The sequence below is a fragment of the Martes martes genome (genome assembly GCF_963455335.1).
Source record: "Martes martes genome assembly, chromosome: 4".
Lineage (NCBI taxonomy): Eukaryota > Metazoa > Chordata > Mammalia > Carnivora > Mustelidae > Martes > Martes martes.
Genome location: NC_137891.1, coordinates 116,442,878 through 116,457,401, shown reverse-complemented (window position 1 = coordinate 116,457,401; position 14,524 = coordinate 116,442,878).

Here is a 14,524-nt window from a genome sequence, read left to right as displayed (position 1 = left end):
AAGGAGGCCTTTTCCACTCCCTCAGCTCTGTCTGCCCCCTCCACTCCCCATGGCCACACATACACACTTCCTAAGGTCACGTTCTCCCTTTCATCCTGCTGTGTTACCACCCTGTCCTCCATCTATCTTGTCAAAAGTGGACAAAGGGGTAAGAGCTACCCTGGGATGACTTGACACAGAAAAGATGTCCTATCAAAATCCCAGATTGTCACGATGAACTAGTTTAGACACAGAGTGATACACTGCATTGGCTTTTCCAAAGTCAGTCTTGGGTGGAAAAAAATACTGAACCTTTGACTCATCCCCTGAAGATGTGGGAAATTAAATGGGGGAAGAAAAAAAGAGAAAAAGGAAGGAAATAAATGTCTTCCTTTTTGCCCCTAGGTATCTTGATTCAGGGCAGCTGAAGAATCTTGGACTACAGTCAGCCGCAATCATGGGTGATTCCCCAAGTGAAGAGGCCAAACGCTGGCAAAAACAAAAAGCAGATTTGGACCACTGCATTCCTACCCTAATGGATGCTGAGAAATAGACGCTCTATAACCACCCACAAATTTCCTGGTACTGCTGCTGTCATTACAAAATTCTGGCTCCTTTAAAGTATCATATCTTGCCCCTGCCAAAGAAAGCCAGCCTTTAAAAGAAACTAAATCCAAGGTCACTTACTTCCACATAAAGAGACTATTTCGTCAGCTGCCAAAATTCGTTTTTCTAATGTACTCTTACCCAATAACTTCAGCCTGGTGTGCTGGGCAGAGTCCAGCTTGGGTAATTCCATTCTCCCAATCAAATTCCCCCAAGGAGTTTGAACTGGACATGACATTATTCTTCACTTCTTCAGCTATCCTATTATTAATCAAAATAATGCTTTTCATCCCCAAAGCATGATGGAGATATGAGGATAGAATTTCTTAGAATTTAATGAAGAGAGATTCCATTATATAAATTTAGTAAAGTTCTTTGGAATTTGAGTCTAGATTCATTTATTTAATAAATAGTTATTAAAGTATATGCCAAGAGCTAGTCTCAACACTGTAGATCCAGCAGGACACAGAGAAGGTTTTTGCCCTCAAAAGGAACTACTGGAGAGAGGGGCAGGAATCAGACTATTTAAGTCATGATACAGAGTTTGGTATTATTAGATGTGCAGTTGGAGAGGATTGGTGGAAGGATATGATCAGATTTGGGTTTGTTTGTTTGTTTGTTTGTTTGTTTGTTTGTTTGTTTTTATAGGATCACCATGAAGAGGAGAAGCCAATAAACAGAATATGTATGGGCCGGGGTCCTAGTCTTTTGCTGCTTTCCGCTTGAATTGAATCATTCCAGAATCAACACAACTGCGGCCATAATTTCCTCCCAACAAGCCTTCAAAGAGCATTGACTCTTGGTTGACTCAAAGGGCCAAGGAGGCCAAAGCCATGTTTGATCACGTGGCCATCAGCATTGCACTGTTCCATGACAAATCCTACCCTTCTTTCTCCTAGATAGCTGTACTTCATAGGCTCCCTTTGGTCACATAGGACACCAGACAAGAAGATAAATGAGGAAGAATTATCTCCAGAGCTCCAAGAGCTGCTTATGATCTGCTGAAGTTAGCTCAGTGGCAAAATCCAGGAGCAAAAGTATCTCTACATATATGTGACTTATTGAATGGTGATGTTCTTGGAAGAACATTACTATTGACAAAGAATCACTAAAAACTTTCTGTGTATTGCCCACCCTGTGAACAGCGACAAATATAAGAAAGAAAGTCCCAGAATCTGAAAATAAGGGTCACCTGGGGTGTGCAGACAGTTAAACATTTGACTCGATTTGGGCTCAAGTCATGGTCTCAGTGTCATGAGATCAAGCCCCGTGTCAGGCTCCAAGCTCAGGGGGAGTCTGCTTCTCTCCCTCTCCCTCTACCCCTCCCTTCCACATTCTCTATCTTTCTCTTTCAAATAAATTAAAAAAAAAAAGAATCTGAAAATAAAAGGGGGCATTACTGGTCATGAAGTCCAACCTCCCACCTAATGTAAGATGCTTCTATGCAGCACTGATAAGGAGTCTTCCTGTGTTCTGTACACCTCTCATGTCAGTTGGGGGCCAAAGGAATAGCAATTTAATTGCAAATTGTTCTGTTAGCTAGGAAAGATCATCGACTTTGGTACCTATTGCCCAAAGTTGTGGTCTGAAGGATAAAGGACACATAAAGTCACATCTTAAAGAGGAGCCAAGGTTAAGACCCAGAAAAAGAGGACCAAATAAGTTTGTCAATCACAATAAGCAAGAGGGAGAATAAAGGGTACTGAGCCATACAGGACGATACCCAGGATGCTGATGAATGATGAATGTAGAGAAGGTGGACTGGAGGTAAGTAATTCTGAAGAAATTCCTATGGGTTTGTACAGGTTCTCATAATGGAATTTTTAATCCAGTTCTCACACAAATCTGTATGATTGCACCAAGTACTTTTGGAGGGGCTGGAAAGGAATTTATGTCCTCCTTCCTCTAAATGGTCACTGCCTCACATGGAAGCCATTGCTTCATTAGGAAGTACCAGTGCTCAGAATATTCTCTGTATCCTTTTCCTCTGGCCATAGGTCTGTTCTTGGCATGACATACAGAGCAAATCTAATTCCTTTTCCTCATGACAATCCTTCAAATAATTTAAAAACAGTTTTCCTGTCCCCTTTAAATATTTCCTGCTGTAGGCTACACATCCCTAGGTTTCTTCGACTCTTCTCAGATGACATAATTTCATAGGCACCAAACTTTCAAATTGGAAAGGACTTCAGAAACTCAAGTCCAGATCTCCTTCTTTACCCAGGAGGAAGGGGAGGTTCAGAGGGTTCAAGTGCAGCTGGGTAGGGAGTGCATTCTGCCCAGCGTCACCTGGAAACGGCAGATCCAGAACTTAAACCTGGATCTCTTAATTCCCAGTCCAGTATTTTCCCCATACCTTTCAAGAACCCTTCCTATCCCACTTCTGGATTCATTCCAGAATCTTAGATTTCTTCTTTAAATGTAGCTCCTGATCCGAAACCCACCTGCAAGAGTGTTCCAACCAGACAAGAGAATAAGGCAATTGTTCTCTACTTTATAGTAAACTCTATACACCCATTAAGTCTGCTATGATTATTTTAGGTTTCTTTGGCAGACCCTGATGATTCATATTACATATGTAACTAATTAAAACCATTTGTATGTTTCTCTTTAACTTGAAATATGTCAAGCAAGACACTTTTCACCTTGTACTAGAACAGTTCATTTTTAATTTAATTTAGGTATAGGACTTCATATTGAATCCTCCTAAATATCTCTTTGTTAGTTTAGATATTTTATTTTACCTGGTTGAGATATTTTTGAATGCTAGTTCTCCTATCAGACATATTAGCTAACTACCCACATTTTATGAAATTCATGGACTCAACAAGCACACTGCCACAAAGACAGTTCTTGCCAAATATGCCATGTCCTCCCCTACTTTTCCCAGGCTCTGTTATAATTGGGTTGGGGCCATGTGACTACCTCTGGCCAACAGATTGTGAACAAAGATGATGTCACTCTGGGCCAAGTTATTAAAGAGCCAGTGTGATTCTTCTCTTCTCCTATTCACCTGATACAGAGATCTTACAGGCCAGGTGGTCTAGATGCCATAACTTCAGAGAGGTTTACATGAGCCCACAGCGATCCATTAAAGATCGTTAACAGTATTCCATTAAAGTCTCTACCTCCAACTACCAATTCAATTTATTGCCCAAAGACACCATAAAAGACTGAATTAAATGCCTTGTTAAAATTCAAATATATGAAGTCTCAAGGAACATGGTACTCCATTGTAGGATTTTTTTTTCCATTGTAGGATTTTAACCATGGGTGTGATATACTCAGATTTGAATTTTAGAGATGCACTGGAGTGGGGTGTGATTGGAAAGAGCTAGAACAAGAAGGAGAGGCAGCTAAGAGGTCGACTTTGGAATGTCTGCAAGGGAAATGTGTTGACTGGGGCCAATGCGATCTTACTAAGAACAAAGTTTTGTCAGTGACTTCATTTCCACTCTCACCGTTGCTAGGCTGGCATAGCAGAGAAATAACCAAGTCCATGGTCCTGAGCCTGGCTCCAGCCTGCTGCTCAGCTGGTCCTGCTCCGTTCTCCTTCTCTCTTCCAGCCATTTGTACACTTTTCCATCTACTTCGATGTCTTGACGATTCCCTCTGATGCTGGGCTTTTGCACGAGTCCTTCCTTCTATTTAGAATGCTTTCTTACCCTGGCCCCTTGTCCAGCCTAATTCCTCAAACTCCAAATTTCAAGTTTTTCAGGGAGGCTTCTGATCCCCACTGAACTAAGTTAGATCTCTTTGTTTAGACCATTTGCCCCATACCCTTCCCTTTTCAGAACATTCAGTACCCCTGAAATCACCACTTCTTACAAGATCACCTGTTCTCTCCTTGAGACTAAAGGTTCTTTGAGGGCAAAGGCTATCTATCTCTGTTACAACTGAGAATTAGACAGTGCTCAATAGGGGTTCAAATGATATTTGTTGAATGAGATTAGCTAATCATTTGTTCTGGAAATGTGCCAGAAATCAATGCTAAACTAAATGGATTGCAAATTTTAAAATGTCTTCTTCTTATCCTCTGCCCTTCTCCAGATTCAGGGTATTTCCTCTTCCCAGCAGGGCTCCTCAGGGATGACCGAGAGTGATTCTTTCAGGTTTCCGGGGTTGTTACTGCTTTGGTGCAGGGATCTACGAACTATAGCCCAGCCCAAATCTGGCTGGCTGCCTGTTTCATAAATAAAGTTTCATTAGAACCGAGGTACACTTGTTTGTTTCTAAATCACCAATGGCTGCTTTCACACTACAAAAGCAGAGTACAGTAGTTGCAACCAAGACCATGTGGCCCACAAAACCTAAAATATCACCTTTACAGAAAAAAATTTACCAACTGCTAATCTAGTATAAATATTTTAACTCATTGAAGACAGTTGGGTGATTTCTTCCTGTCATCTCATCTATATTTGGCTTCTTTTCTTTTTTTTTCCTAGCCTTGATCTGCCTTTACAATTTGAAATTTATTCTTTCTATTAAAGAATGCATAACAAAATAGACAGAAGCTTACTGTCATCTGCTGACATACCTTCTGCTCCATATAGTGTCTCTTCCACATTTGTCTTTTTATAATAGAAATCTTTTGTTAAAAACAAAAATCAATATTTCTTTCTTTAGTTACTCAATTCACATTTTCTTTTCTTTTCCAGTTTTATTGAGGTATATTTGTGGGGTTTTTTTTTAAGATTTTATTTATTGGGGGGCCTGGGTGGCTCAATTGGTTAGGTGTCTGACTCTTGATTTTGGTTCAGGTCATGATCTCAGAGTTGTGAGATCAAGCCCCACATCAGGCTCTGTGCTCAGTGCAGAATCTACTTCTCCCTCTCCCTCTGCTCCTCTTCCCACTCACGTGCTCTAACAAATATTTATTTATTTTTAGAGAGAGAGGGAATGGGTATGAATGGGGGGAGGGGCAATGGGAGGGGGAAAAAATCTCAAGCAGACTCCGTGCTGAGCCCAGCACGGGGCTCAATCTCATGACCCCGAGATCATGACCTGAGCCAAAACCCAGAGTCAGACACTTAACTGACTGGGCCACCCAGGTGCCCCTTACTGAGTTATATTTGACTACAACCTTGTATAAGTTTAAGGCATACAACACAATAATTTCATGGATGTATATATTGCAAAATGATCACTTCAATAAGCTTATCAACACCCCTCACATCTTCCACAGTTGTTCCCCTTGCTCTACAAATGTGTAACATACCTCATTTTACTGCCCTTAGAATTTCTTTAAGATGCGTTTCACTCTTAGCTTCCTTCTACAGGTTATATTCTTTGTTGACTCTGCACTCCTTCCACTGACGGTTCTTCCACCACCAATGACTCTTTACAGTAAGAACTCACCAAAGAACTTTCTTTGCAGACACAATAATTCCTTCAGGATCACTTTCACTTGTGCTATCAGAATTTTATTTTTGAGAGTTTCTTATGGCTCATGGTTGGATCTTTCTATTATACCTGTGAGTTTTTCTTTTCCAGAAGCATGCACACACGAGCCTGAGTTAGGGAAGGGGCAGAGGAAGAGAGAGAGAGAGAATCCAAGCAGATTCCCCACTGAGCCAGATGCAGGGCTTGATCCCAGGTCCCAGAGATCATGACTGGGCCAAAATCAAGAGTCAGAGGCTTAACCAACTGAGCCACCCAGGTGTCCCTTTCAAACTGAAGAGTTTTGAGAGCATGTCAGAAGCAACTCTCAAATTTTGGACTCTTAAGAGAATCTACTACCTTTCTATGGTTCCCCAACCAATTCTCCCACTTGGTCAGTGTTATAGGTTGAAATATGTCCCCCCAAAGAGATCTGTTGAAGCCTTAATCTCCAGTACCTCAGAATTTAACCGTGTTTGGAAATAACGGTGTTTACAGAGGTAATCAAACCCTTGTGTCGAGGGCTGACTTTCAATAGATCGCAGCGAGGGAGCTGCTCTGCTACCTACGAAACCCCGACCCAGAAGCAGGTCGTCTACGAATGGTTTAGCACCAGGTTCCCCACGAACGTGCGTTGCGTGACGGGCGAGGGGGCGGCCCCCTTTCCGGCCGCGCCCCGTTTCCCCGGACGAGGGGCTCTCCGCACCGGACCCCGGTCCCGACGCGCGGCGGGGCACGCCACGCCACGCGGGGCGCGCGCAGCGGCCCGCCGGCGGGGACGGCGGGGGACCGGCTATCCGAGGCCAACCCAGGCTCCGCGGCGCTGCCGTATCGTTCCGCCTGGGCGGGATTCTGACTACAGAGGTAATCAAATTAAAAAGAGATCGTAATCCAATGATAATGATATCTTTCTCTCCAGCAAAGGGGAGAAATCTGGACACAGAGACAGACACACCATAAGAAGAATGCCATTGAACATGGGAGCAGAGATGGGGTGAGCATCTGTAAGGCAATGAAGAGAAAAGAGTGGGAGCAGGCCCCCAGAAGCTAAGAGAGCGCATGGAACAGTCTTACTCCCAGGCTCCAGAAGGACCCAATCTTGTGGACACCTTGATCTTGGACTTCTAGCCTCTGGACCTGTGAGACAACATGTTTCTGTTGTGTAAGTCACCCAATTTTGTGACACTTTATTACAGCGGCCCTAGCAAACGAGTGTAGGCAGAATTAGTCCACAGATGTGAGAGTTTGCCCGCTGATTCCTATGTGAACTCCACCTCATTTTCCTGGTTCTGCCTGCTCGAGTTCATTCCATTAGAGCCCATTGTTATCCCACTAAAGATTCTCAGACTTGAGACATAACCTCCAGACGTGTTTGTTTCAATAACTATAAAGTGGAGCCTAGGAATCTAATTTTTATTAAGACCTAGAGGCAATTCTGAGGTATGAGAAGTATGAAGGACACAATGGACTTTGTATAGTTTAGCCTCCTTCCTGGCCCCAGTGCCATAGCATATCTGAAAATGAATGGATCCTTAGAAGAGGATCCACTCCTGCTGCTGACCTCAGCCAGGATCCAATGGCCCCAGTGACAGCCAGTGGGATCTTGTGCTGCCTGGTATTCTTCCTTGGGTGCCCACTCTCAGGACCAGGCCTAAGCTGGAACCCTGCTCTTCCCTCATTCCCTTGGTATTCCCTGTTGTAGCCCTGAGAAGAGCCTGACCCTGGACCCCAGACTGGTGGCTAGGCCATGAAATTCTGAGGACAGATCTCCCAAATGACTGATTGCTCACTCTCCTGCTTCTTGAGCACCTCCTACCCTCAGTTTCCAATGACGCTCTGGTCATCTAGGGGGATTCTTGTACCCAGCGTGGGAAATATTCTCTGTAATCTGTACCTGACTTAGGAAGGACCCTTCCCTGCCCTCTAGACACTGGCTATGCCAACCTGACTGCACCTCCAGAAGCAAGCCCAACAACTCTTTGGGTGGCTCAATGTGCTAGATCTTGTACTATGCACAGCCCTTCTGGCTTCCATGTTAGGCTTACCATCAAGTGAGGGTCACGAAAATGTACATGAATGCACATTATCTATGAGTACAGGGTTCTAAGGACACAGAGGTGAGGCACCTAACCAGGGCTGGAGAGTCTGGAAATAGGGAAAGCAGCTTGAAGAAGTTCCCATTTAAAAGACCAAGTAGGGGCATCTGGGTGGTTCAGTGGGTTAAAGCCTCTGCCTTCAGCTCAGGTCATGATCTCAGGGTCCTGGGATCGAGCCCTGCATCGGGCTCCCTGCTCAGCAGTGAGCCTGCTTCCCCCCTTCTCTCTCTGCCTGTCTCTCTGCCTACTTGTGATCTCTGTCTGTCAAATAAATAAATATAATCTTAAAAAAAAAAAGACCAAGTAAGTAAATAAATAAATAATTTTATTTATTAATAATAATAAATAAATACTATATAATATGTCAATATTGTACAATATTGATATATTATATCAATATTATATAAATAAATTATTGTAAAATACATCAATATATACTATTAATATAACACATAATGCTACTATATAAGTATACAGTAATATATTATTAGCCTATATTAATATAATGTTAAGAATGTAATATATTGTCAATATATTATTTATTATAATTAATAATTATTAATGTTAATAAGTTGGGGAGGAGGGAGAGGTCTTCAGGCTGAAGAGACAGAAAGAGCATGGTGGTTCTGGTAAGAAGAGCAAGTACCTGGAGGGGTAGGCAGGAGGCAAGTGTTGCCCAGCCCCATCGTGTCCTGCAGGAGATCTTTCCCAGAAGAAAGGTCACTCATGTCAATCACATTTGAGAATATGTCCACTGTCCAGCAAAGGAGCTTAATTCCTGCTTGGAATTAAATAACAAGAGTTTTCTAGCAATCTAGATTTGACACTCATCACTCAAGAACTTGAGACACTGGACGTAAGACTGGGCGTGAAACACTCTCCCCCAGTCCTAAGTATTTGAACTTGCCTGTGATGCAAGTCTTCACCTGGACAGCTTGGGACAGACACTCTCTTGAACTGCAGGTTATACCTTCCAATTTAAAGGACTATTAATCAGCACGACATGGCAGCTAATACAGACAGCGAATGGTAAAAAGGAAAGGCAATCATTTCCTCACTAAACGAAAGAAGAGATATGAATCTGAGGAACACAATCTGGCACTGATTGAAAGTAAATTACCAGCTGATTAGATGGCTGTAAATACAGGGAGTGAAGCCTCAACGGGCAGCTGAATTGCACAAGGAAGGGGGAAATTAGAGAGGGCACGGGAGGTGCTGAGCACAGCCTGGGCTCGCCAAAGAATAGTGGCAGCTCTGTGCAGCCAAGATTATCGAAGCAGGAAGGGACCTGTAGGAAGCGTTAGCTGGAGCCGGCGTGCAAGGTAGCCCCCACCTTCCACTCCAGTCTCCCAGCCCCACATCCCTAATGAGCCTGAAGACGGTTGTTTGTTATTGCAACACAGGAAGGATCAATGACTTCTGTTCAGTGAGGGAAACCTGTTTTAGGTTATGTGCAATCTGGAAGCCTCTCACTTCCTACCATAAAAGCTACTCTCATAAAAAACCACTCACATCCCTGCAGTCTACAGAGACAGAGTCCATGCAGATGTCAGTGAGAAATACCATCCCCCAAATAGCAGCTGGGCCTGCCTCTGCAGAGAGCAAACACTGAAAGAAGGAAGCCCCATGAACCGAGAGCTCTCTGCAATTAGTAGAAGGATCTTGCCACAAGGAAGAACGGAGTGGTGTAACTAGGAAACTGGGGTTCTCCTGTGCATACCAAAAAAGATCCCCTCTTCCTCTGGCAAATCGTGGGAGAGAGTCGGGCCAGCCTGGGAGGAGGTGATTGGAGCAGAAATGGTGGGGGAGAAAAAGGATGGCTGTAATTTTTGCCTTAGTCTTAGAAGGGAAGTTTAGTAAAGAACAGACAGTGGGTGCCTTAGTCCCATGAGTATCACTGTTTCCATATCCCTGAGCCCTGCCCTACAAGCTTCTCTAATCCCTAAGCAAGGCAGCTGTGTAGTCTCATTGTCCAAGGAGAGAATACAGAAAGAATATACAGCTGCTGGGTGAGCTCAGCAACACTCCACCCTCATTTTCTTTGGGTTCCAGCCCACAGGCCCTGGAGATGTTCTCCCAGGAAGGAAGGACTAGGGCACAGGAGACCCGATGGCCACATCAGTTCCAGTTTGCATTTAGAAGGAACCATTCCAATGTCTCATGGCAGAAGACGTAAGAGGTTGGGTAAGTAATACAGAACAGAGAAAACTGGTGGTGGGGGGGGTGGAGTTTGGGAAAGAGGTTTTTGAGCTTCCATAAAGTCATTTTTTTAATTTGCCCCCCTCCCATCCATATTTTGAAGACTTGACTCCATAAAGTCATTTCTTTAGCCAGATCTGACTAAGGGTGTCATTAATTCTCTAAGATCAAGCATTTGAGCTCACAACACACTGGACACTTCTTGAAGCTCATTTGGGTGTTACTGAGACAATTAACTATTTCGCTAACTGGATATAGTTCTCATTCCACATGGGAAGCTAGTCATTCTCCACACATCTTCCAATTACCTCTATGCAGTTCAGAATTAAAGGACCCCTTAGAGCATTGGGGGTGCACAAAACTGTCACTGACAAGATTATGGTGGTCCACGGACGAATTCTGGCGAAATAGTCCCTCTCCTCAACTGCGCCCTTGCCACTCTCTGGATGTGACACTGGTCACACAAGCCAGGATAACACAGATCACTAAAGGGACACACAGAGCTTACATGGGCCAAGGAAAAATTCAGAGATTCTTGGAACTAGTTTGGGGCCAACTTTTAGGTGAGGACAGAAATGCAACTGGGTTTGCTTCATCTGGTGTTAACATTAATGTCAACATGCCAAATATCTGAGTCATTGACTAAAAATAAGAACAGATTGGAGAACTGAAGGGCGTGCCTGGGAGGAAGAGTAATGCTGAAGAAAAGGATGTAAGAACATGAGGAACTCATGTTGACTGCTGCTTCCCTAACAGACCAGGAATACGCAGAGCAGACACTGCAGAGGGTGAGGGTTTTTTGCTTTTGTTTTTTAGTTTTTTAAAGATTTGTTTATTTTAGAGAGAGGATGAGTGGGGATGGGGGGGCGGCAAAAGGAGAGAGAGAGAAAGGCAGACTCCCTGTTGAGCATGGAACCCGATAAGAGGCTCATCAAGGGGCTCGATCTCTCAATTTGGAGATCATGATCTGAACTGAAATCAAGAGTCAAACACATAACTGACTGCACCCCCCCCCGCCCCAGGTGCCTCTTGGAGTGTGAGTTTTAAAAGACCTTCGACACAACCATCCTTTTTTGCGCTACCACGTCTTCCCCCCCAAGTCAGATCAGTTCCCACCGATGCTGGTAAAAGGTGTGTTTCCAGGAATCCCTCGAGTTCATTCAATCCTCCCTCTCTGGCAAAGTTGAGGTGAGGAGCGAGGGAATGAAGTAAACAGTGGGTTCTCACAGTCTCAAGACATACAATCTCCTTCTCTTCAGGCATCTCTGTTCTCTTTTCCTCAGGAAGCAGAGGAATCCCAAGAAGCTGCAGCGTGCCCTAAAGGAGCCAATTGAAAGCATTGAGTCTACTTAGTTTCCAGGAGTCTAGGTTGGAACAGAATTTATTAGTGAACCTTGCACCAACTATAGCTGCCTGATTTTTCCACATAGTTTCTTCTCTGTAGCCAGAAAGTAAAAGCATATACCGGGAAAGAAGCATTTAACAAGGTAAGACTTTAGAACTGCTTTGGTTAAATCTTGCTCTCCAAAAATTCTGCTGCAAGAAAAAAAAAAAAAATACAGTCCTTTCCCAAAACTGATCAGTATTCATGTAATTCCCATTGAAATCTGGGCAAGTTTCTTTGCTGGTCTTGACAAGTTTATTCCAAAATTTATTTGAAAGGAAAAGGCCCTAGCATAGCTCAAATGATGTTGACAAACAAGAATGAAGGGGGAGAAATCACTCTTCCCAACGGTAAGACCTCGTGTATAACTACAGTATCAAGACAGCATGGTACTGGTGGAGGGAAGAAGTACATAGATCAGCGGAACCAAATAAAGAACCCAGATCTAGAGCCACACAAATATGCTGCCAACTAATTTTGATAAAGGAATAAAAGCAATCCAACAGAGAAGAAACAGCCTTTTCAATAAATGGTGCTGGAAATTTGGACCTAAACCTCACATGTAATACAAAGATTAACTCACAATGGATCGTGGACTCATGTGTGGGCACAGAACCATAAAACTTGTAGAAAAGAACACAGCAGAATATCTTTGGGACTCCAGGGCTAGGCAGAGTTCTTAGACTTGACCCTGAAAGCGTGATCCATAATAGGAAAAATTTATAAATTGGACTAGACACTTTTGCTCTAAACACTTCTGCTCTATGAAAGACTCTGTAAAAGGATGACAAGGCAAATAACAGGCCAGGAGGAAAGACATACAGATCACACAACCAACAAAGGCCTTGTGTCTAGAATATATACAAAAAACTCCAGAAACTCAACATTTAGCATCTTTCTTCACCATGTTTCACAACATGTATTCTTTTTTTTTTTTAATTTTTTAAAAGATTTATTTACTTATTTTGAGAGGGAGCGAGTGGGGGAAGGCAGAGGGAGAGAGAGAATCCCAAGCAGACTCCCCCCAATGAGGGGCTCTATCTCACAACCCTGAGATCATGACCTGAGCTGAAATCAAGAGTCAGGCAGTCAACGACTGAGCTGGACCACCTGACTTAGGATCTTGGGGGTGGGGGAGGGGTTGGTAAATACAAATTCCTGTGCCTCACTCCAGAAATTCTGATTCCATAGATTGGGGTGGGGCCTGAGAAATCTGTCTGTGTTTGTTTGTTTGTTTGTTTGTTTGTTTTAGAAATCTACCTTTAAAAGAAACTACTCAGAGTGTCTGGCTAGCGCAGTTGGTAGAACATGGGAGTCTTGATCTCAGGGTCGAGAGTTTGAGTCCCATGTTGGGGGCAGAGTTTACTTTAAAAAAAAAGGAAGTAAAGAAGAAGAAAGAAAGAAATCTACTAAAAATTAACAATGAATAAAAATTAAAAAGAAGCTCCTCAGGAGATTTTTTTAAATTATTATTATTAAAGTTTGAGAATTTGCACTCTTCAATCCAGTGAACTATGAAGGAAGTCTCAACAGAAAGGAAATCAGGACTGCACCACTTGTGCCCTGAAGGGACAAACAGGAACAGAGACTATGTAAAGACTAACAACAGGCACACCTGGGTGGCTCAGTCTGTTAAGTGTCTGCCTTGGGCTCAGGTCATGATCTCAGGATCCTGGGATCAAGCCCCACATTAGGCTCCCTGCTCTGTAGGGAGTCTGCTTCTCCCTCTACTTGCTGCTCCCCTTGCTTATGCTCTCTTTCTCTGTCAAATAAATAATTTTTTTAAAAATCTAAAGAAAGAGGACTAACACTAAACCAGGCGTGTTAAGAAGAATTTCTAAGGAGCAACCACTCTCTAGATTTATTAGGATGAATGAAATGATGAAGTGCCCTCCCCCACACACTCAAGTATACAAGTATACAAGTATAAGGAGAACTTGTCATGTATGGAGAGATTTTTTAAAAATTCTCTGCAGTCATCCTGCTTGAGGGGCCTGGTGTTCACAAAGGGCTTGTGAGAGCCCAGGAAAGACCCTGTTCTCTGAGACTAAGGCATGTACTTTATTTAGCAAGGTGGGGGACACTCGTGCCCTGGCTGAACCAGTGTCTGGGCCTATGGGGAACCCAGAGCCAGGGACCTCAGCTATAAGGAGTGAAGGCCTGCTTCAGGATTCTCTAACGTCACTTTCTGTCACCACGTCTCCCACTCACTCACACATACATATACACACAAGTCTAGAGATTAAGGAGCAGCGTCTTCTCACCAGCCCACCAAATAGTCAAATAGTCCGTGTTTCTGCCTTCACCATTTTGCCTCCAGCCCTTCACAGGTGGCCAAAGGAGAGCCTAAGGACGAGACAACGTGACTCAGTGCAGACCCAGGTGGAAGCCAGGCTCCTCAGAGCAGCTGGTAAGAGGACTGTCACCGCATCTCTGGGAAATGTGCCGGAGGCCCCGCCTGACAAAAAGATCAAGAAAGCTGCCAAGGGATGGTGAGGCAAGGAGCTGTCAACCCATCAAAAAGTGAAGTGGCCTTTAGGATGACCAAGACCAGCCCACAGAGCTGCCAGAACACACGGATCTGTGGCTAAGGGCAGGAATGACCCTTCAGCCTGATACAGGCACCAGGCTCCCAAGAGGGCCTTTGCCCTCCAATGACGCTACTCAGTGGCTTTTCCGACCACAGCGCAACCCAGGTCCCTGCGTTTTCCAGTCTTTGCTCACTTATGTCTTTTTGTATCTCTTCGCAGTCACAATTGATGGGAGCTCATTAGTGCTGAAGCGGACTCAGCTCATTTCCGTTCACCTCATTATTTGTTTGACTTCTGGGCTGAAGCCAAGAAACAGACATTAACATTCCCCCTGCGGAGCAGGCTCACGC